We start from the raw sequence: 7,483 nt of genomic DNA, 5'->3' as shown, positions 1-7,483 counted from the left end.
GCAAGGATGTAGACATGAATCACAAAGGATAATAATAAAAGACTGTCAACAAATACAAATATTTACTTACTTCACTCTGCTGAAACAGAGCAGGCCATCTGCATTTGAAGTCCCCTATCAAAGGCCTTTGCTCCACAATCTCAAGGCGTCTGTGAGAGAAGGTTTTTTCCATTTTTGCTTTTATCACCACTTCATTGTCACGCTTTTTTCAGTTCTGACAATAAGGCAATTCTCTCGTTCTCCAAGCTTTCTGTGGTTTCGCCTTTTGGGTGCAGAGGAATGTAGTTTATTTCAGCTTTTCTTGTTTTTTTTTATGTTTGCTGCAGCTTTGCCTTGGCCTGTTTTCTTGTGCTTTAAGGAGTTCACAAGGATTTCAGGATGTCCAAGACGGCCAAGCTTTGTACGATAGTTTTGCATTTTGTACTTAAGAGACTGTTTCCACCCCCCAAATCCTATCTTGGATCCTAGCTGCCCCAAACAAGGGTGGGCCCTCGTCAACGCTGCAGCTACCTCTTCACACTGATAGTCTTTTGGATATTTTGTGAATTTGATCATTTCTTGGGCTAGGCCATCAAGAATGACTCCTTTCAGCTTTAGGCCAGGCTGGAAGTATGTACCAGTTGTCTCAAACTCTGCATTCTGTAGATGAAGCTCAAATTCAGCCTCGTAGGTGAGCTTAGGAACCACAAAAACTGTGGGCCAGGATAACAATTGTGAGGCCTGAGCTTCAGGGGATGGATGCGGGGTTGACGTATACACCATATCATCACTGCAGCATGAGGCTATTGATGATGCAGGGATTAGAGACTCTGAGCTTCCAGTAATTGAGGTCTTATCAAATGAGTCAACTGTGTACTAAGTGATGGAGGGCTCAATATTTGACAATATAGGAGAGTAAATTACTTTCAGTGTGCTTTTATCCTGAATTTCAGACACTGATGTAAGATTCATGAACTCGTTAAAGTCAACATCCATGTATTGCAGACGGAAGTCCTCTTTCAATTGAAGAGATGTCTTGACAAATGTGTGCAGTTCTTCAACTGTTGCTGGGATTCCCGAATCCAGGGTCAGTTTTCTAGAGTCAGACTGGTCGGCAAAGATGATGCGCAGAAGCGCCCGACCTGCCGTTATGGAACACCTTTTAATCTAGAGCAGAAACAAGGTGAAAGAATAACAAGAAAGAAACACATTAGGATTATATCAAAGATGAACATAAAATGTTTTTACAGTTTAACTGCCCCTTAAATGTGCATGTGTCTGCTGGAAATGTTTTAACAACAAATACCTGCTAGCTAGTTCCAAACTGCAGTGTTTGCCACATGCATAACCTGAAAAAGAGAATAAATAGAATTAGCAATTGACACTGAACAACTGACAATGTCACAGATCAGCTGTGCAAGTATTGTGAAAGTAGCCGTGTACTTACCATAAATAAGAGGTTTCCCCAAGGTGCTTGTTAATGCTGATCAAACTGCAAAAGACAACAAATATATTTTAGAGGTGTGATTAAAATGCTTATATATTTGAATTTTCACAGAAAACACATAATTGCCTAAGATTGCACAACCCAAAAAACGTTTCTGCACAACTCTGGGTGCCTGCTTGTGAGTGAAGTAACCCATACAAGATTCACATATATATTATCTCATTATTTATATTAAATATTTGGCAGTAAAAAACTAAACTCAACTGAACTCCTACAGAAACGAGTGGCTCCGCCTGTCCTCCTCTGCCTGCCTGCACTAAGGCCAGGAGAGAGATGGACACACCTGCTGAGCTTTATGATAGAAAATGGCAGCCCTTGCATGCAGGCTCTGCCTCCTATACTGTTACCTCATTCACTTGAATTACTCTTTGCATTTTTTGGTTGAATTTAAACTGAATTTCGGTGTACTGTGTTCAATGACAATAACGTTAAATCGAATGTAATATAATCTAATGATCTCCATTATCCAGTATCCAATGCTAACCGTATCTAGCAAGCTAGCTAACAAACCAGTTATCTGGCTAGCTAGCTTGCCGCTTTACCTCATGCACTTTAATTACTCGTTGCATTTTTTGGTTGAACTTAAACTGAATTTCGGTGTACTGTGTTCAATGACAATAACGTTAAATCTAATGTAATATAATCTAATGATCTCTACTATCCAGTATTCAATGCTAACCATATCTAGCAAGCTAGCTAGCTTGCTGTTTAGACCCAACTAAAAACGGAGCAAAATATAACACGGTGGTTTCAAATATTCTTGTCGATATTATGAAAAGGCATTACTTGGAAACAGGGAACATTCTAAACTACTAGAAAAAACAAATACTTACCAAATAATAGACTTTCCACCGTCAGTTTCCCCAGTCAGTTTCCACAGTCAGTGTTAGACAAAAGGCGGCAAATGACAGAACGGATGTTGCGCATACGCAAAGGGGCTGTGCAAAGGGGCGGTCCCCAATGAAAACAATTCATTTTGAGTTGCTCTGTCTTAAATACATTTAATAAGTGAATTGATTAATGTAATTTGTGTTACACTAATGAACTATACTTAGGTTTATTTCTTAAATAAAAATATTTAAGTAAAGTGAAACCATTTTTAATGTGTCAAGTCTAAGAAGGGCTTGAATCATTTTTTTGAGTGTAGTCTGACAGGAAAGTATTTTGGTCGCGGTACGCCCGTGGGTCTGGGCTAAGCTGACCAGGGCGGGCAGAAGCTCCGGATTTTCCTTCTGTGTATCCCTCCCCATCTGTGGTTGGCTCTGAGTCATTAAACTGTGTTCTATCCTCATCCGCCATTTATTTATTTTTGTTTGTTTGGTTTTTTAAACAACAAAAATGTATTTAAAGGGTTCAAGTTCACTCTTTTATACACATGCAAGTTCCTAGGCTTTACTCTCGACGGGTGTACAGTCCGACTATACTGTCACTTGGTTCTAAGTTCTCTTTCTGGATTCAGTTAGTACATGCGGGTACCTCAGCTAAGAGTTTTATTTACCGAGCTTCGAATTTTTTAAACAGCATAGGTACCTTTAGACCTATGTTTATCTTTATTAAATCTCCTATTAACTCTTCCCCACGTTATGTTTTAACGCAAAAGTTCAAACCGCAGCTCTTGGTCAAGTCCTACCTATAAGTTTCAAAGTAATTGGACAAGTACTGAGCAGTGCTCCTACGGCTGACTTCACTTTAGCCACCTAAACCTGTGTTAAAGGGACCACAGGCTTCTCAATTTGACTAGGGGAAAACGAACCTTCTTTAGCTTCTTTAATCAGACAGCTATATCCGATATAATATAACCCTCAGTCCGGTGCAATAGTATTAACTTAAATTACTACACTTTCAGGTTTAATTATATATATTCTAGGATTTGGGGTAGGTATTTTAACAAGACTTTCAGCCTGTATTTCGCTGATTTGTATTCATCGACTTTTTTCACTAGGTCGTTTTGGTTCTTGTATTTTGACTCTGTAAAAGTATTACTTTTCACAGAGCCCCACGTTGGGCGCCATGTTTAGAGTATGAGAGGTCCTGATAATTTATTCCGGTAAATTATTCTGACCTCCTAATTGACCTTTCCGAAGATTATTGAGTCTATGTAAGTTTGCTGCGTGGCTCAGATCCACCAACGTCAGCAAGATCTCACCTCTTCCTAACCCCCCCGAAGAACCAGGTTCAATTAACTGCTGTTTCAATTCAGACAACTCTCTTTTAATCTGTTTAAGCGATCCCGAAGGATTTTGATATCAGTAAATGGAGTGTGCTCCTACCTAAGTGTGTGTGGCAGGGTGCAATCTTACCTTTGACGCAGGAGAGGAGAGCACAGGTGTCTTTTAAAGGATCCCAATCCAACAGGTGGGATTCAGTTTATTTGAAGAAAAATAGGTCCAAACTAATACAGGGTTTTTACCTTCTCTCTCACAACATTATAATCATCCTAACAAAAAACCGTGCTGTGATCATGTTCAAATGAAACTTTAATTCACAGTCTTACATTTATTACCAAAATGTTTTAATTTCAACTGCCCATTTCAGTTGTGACATTTTAAAATTCTCCCGATAGAATTTAGAGGTATTTCCTCGTAAAAAGACCGGTGACAATAAAAAGCGCATTCAACTTTTCATTCACCCATTTATTCACATCAGTTTCATACACTTTTTCCGACACAGACGGCGGATTAACACTCAAAAACCCATTCCTGTCCGCAAAATTCGGGGGACCAGATTTGCCCCACAGGTCGCGGGATTTATAAAGGTTCATACACTTTTTCCGACACAGACGGCGGATTAACACTCAAAAACCCATTCCTGTCCGCAAAATTCGGGGGACCAGATTTTTCCCCACAGGTCGCGGTATTTATAAAGGTTCACACACTTTCTCTCATCAAATCATTCCACTCAGCCAACAACCAATAAATTCGAGAGATATTTACCCCGTCTAGAAAGACCTTACCGAGAGCTATTAACCCAGCTCTGAAGCACACAGCCTACCCGGAGAGAGTCTACCAGGGGTCACCCCCCCTCTCTTGCGCTCTCTCAAAAAACCAGTCTCTTTATGCTAAAAAAACTGGATCCTAAACCCAAAAAAACAAACTCCTCCTCTTACACCCAATTCAGTTGAAAACCGCGCATGCGCATAATGTACAAGGCTGAACATGTCCCAACATGTTCCACAGCTATTATGGGATAAGACACCCTTTCATATGAGGTAAAAAGGACATGAACTCTCTTTGGCCTCTTAATGTTTCTCCCCTTAGTGTGAAGCCCCCCCCCCCCCCCCTCTCTCTGGACTGCTGCCAGAGGAGAGGAAGAAAACTCAACCTAAACAACCCACTTGGTTTTGTTTATACTGTAACTATAGAAAACCTAAAATATGAAGCATTTTCATTGTGGGTTATACAAGAATATAATTGATTATATTTGATTATAACTAACTTTCGTTTTTAAGTATTAAACATATTATGAAAAACTCTCAACACCCTCTTTTCAAAACGCAAAGTTCTCAAATAGCAACAGAAAAAATTGTAAGCATAGATACATATTCAAAAACCGTCAAGAAGCATTCTCATTATGGGTTTATACAAGAATATGATTGATCATGTATGATTTATAATTAACTTTCGTTTTTAAGTATTCACTTCATACCATGATCTCAATTAACTTTCGTTTTAAGTATTCACTTCATATGAAGATCTCAACACCTGTTTCCATCCTTTCCCTCTCTACCCCCTAATCAAATATGGGATGAGTTTCTTTGTTCCGATCCCCTTCAAAAGTCACTTATTTCAAAAATATATAACAAACTCCTGACCGATGACAGCTCACACACAACTAAAATCAAGGCTGCCTGGGAGGCTGAGCTAGCTGTGAGCTTGGGTGATCACTGGTGGGACACTGCTCTTAACAGGATTCATACGAGTTCATCCTGTGCTCGTCTCACTCTCATACAGTTCAAGGTGCTGTACAGGGTTCATTTCTCAAAGGCACGATTGTCACAAATATATCCCACTGTTATTGACATCTGTGACAAATGTCAAGCCTCTCCCTGCAACCAGTCTCATATGTTCTTCTCCTGCCCATTAGTGTTTTTTTTTGAGGATATCTCAAAAATACTCTCACTCACTGTGAAAGTCTGTCCCCATATTGCCATATTTGGGTGCCCAGAAGATTACAACAGATACAACTCGGGGCAATTGGATATTCTGGCATTTACTTCTATTGGCAAGACGACTTCTTCTTCTTCACTGGAAATCCAAAAAAGCTTAATCCAATGCTAAGTGGCGCAGCGATGTCATGTATTTTCTAAAGTTGGAAAAAATTAAATATTCCTTAAGAGGCAGAACCTCTATGTTTTACACTAAGTGGCAACCCTTCTTAACCTTCTTCCAATCTCTCGCATTTTTGTCTACTGATTGATGGACACCCCCCCCCCACCTTTTTCCTCTTTATTATGTATTTATATTAAGTTTTTGTCTTTGTATTATTATTTTGATTTTATTATTATTATTATTATTATCTTGTGTAGTTCTGTTAGTCGGTACACTACTCCCTTATATTTTGGTCTGTTGGAGTTATGAAGGTGGCTTAAATACTGTATGCCTTCAAGTGAAAATTGAGAACTGAGGTCCCTGTCAATGTACCAAATGTATTTTCTATGTGTCTTCAATACAAATATATATATAAAAAAAGAAAGGTAGAATGGTGATTAGCACTTCATTGTTAGATACACCAACTAGCTCCTTCAGTCATGTATTTATGACTTTGGCTTTGGGACAGGAGAATATGTTGTCAGATGGCATTTAACTCATCAGACGTTTCAACCACAGCGTCCTCCTGTTGGGGGTCTGCAGTGATTGCCACCAGTCAGTGCCCCCCCTTCCAGCACACCTCCTCCCAGCAAGAGGCTCTTTCTGCTGCCTCCCCCAACCTACTATACAGGCAGCTTCTTTGTATTCCTACTTGCTATTCCCAGAGTTGTGAGCATCTTCCACACAGTTGCCCTGGATACCCCTGCAGCCGACCTTACCTGGTATAGCCAGGTCCCTCTGTCCCTGCTCTCATGGACCAGGTCCTGATACTTGTTGGCTTTTCTTTCCGAGGCCTCTTCACACCTGACTTCCCAAGGGACTGTCAGTTCAGTAAGGATGATTTTCTTTGCCTCCAAAAAATCCACTATATCAGTTGATAAATCAAGCTGGAGAGAAAATGTCCATCTTGAGCTGTTCTCTTACATTGCCTTGTACCATGTAATATATGATAACTGCACCCTTTAAGCAGTACATATATTTGTTATATTCTTGAATTCACTAGGGTGTATTTTTAGAAAATGAAAATACATGACTTTGTTTGAAAGTTTTCTTGTGTTTAGCAAACTTGACTGGTGCAAACAAATGCTATCATAGCAGCCGGACCCTGGGTGTTTGGCCTGATAAAAATGGACTGCTGTGCGAGTAACTGAGCCTTATACTTGTTCCTTTCCAGTGAGTAGAGCTATTTCCACAGGAATATCCATTTTGTAAATGGGTGTAGGAGTCAGCACACACACAACCACATTATAAAGTTTTCTGATGACACAGCCATACTTAGTCTACTGACTAGAGACTCAGACATTTCTATATATAAACTTGAGATTGAAGAGGTCGTGAAGTGGTGTGAGGCACACAACCTGATGTTAAATGTTAAAAAAACAAAGGAAATGATCTTTGACCCCAAGTCAGTAGGTGATCACAGCCCCGTCCTTATCAACAGGGAGGGAGTTGAGCAGGTTACACGTTTTAAATATTTGGGGATTTATTTTGATGCTCAGTTAGGCTGGGCCCATCAGGTGGATCAGGTATGCTCAAAGATAAGCCAGCGCCTGCATTTTCTGCGTCGGCTCAGGGTTCATGGAGTGGATACATGTATCATGTTAATGTTCTACAGGGCACCAATTGAGTCTATTATTCGTTATGGCATCACAACATGGTTTGGTAACTTGTCAGTTAAATCTAAATCACA

The 7,483-nt window shown here is 39.9% G+C and overlaps 1 long non-coding RNA gene across 1 annotated transcript; it reads right to left on the bottom strand.

The window, feature by feature from the left end:
* Positions 1 to 249: 249 nt before the first annotated feature.
* On the bottom strand, positions 250 to 2,417 carry LOC117546100. Its single transcript, XR_004568939.1, has 3 exons — positions 1,427 to 2,417; positions 1,286 to 1,328; positions 250 to 1,146 (listed from the first exon to the last, which is right to left on the bottom strand). It is a non-coding gene; the product is annotated as an uncharacterized LOC117546100 (long non-coding RNA).
* Positions 2,418 to 7,483: the final 5,066 nt, after the last annotated feature.

Source organism: Gymnodraco acuticeps, unplaced genomic scaffold (genome assembly GCF_902827175.1).
Source record: "Gymnodraco acuticeps unplaced genomic scaffold, fGymAcu1.1, whole genome shotgun sequence".
In the NCBI taxonomy this organism is placed as follows: Eukaryota; Metazoa; Chordata; class Actinopteri; order Perciformes; family Bathydraconidae; genus Gymnodraco; species Gymnodraco acuticeps.
This window is presented reverse-complemented; position numbering and strand designations above follow the sequence as displayed.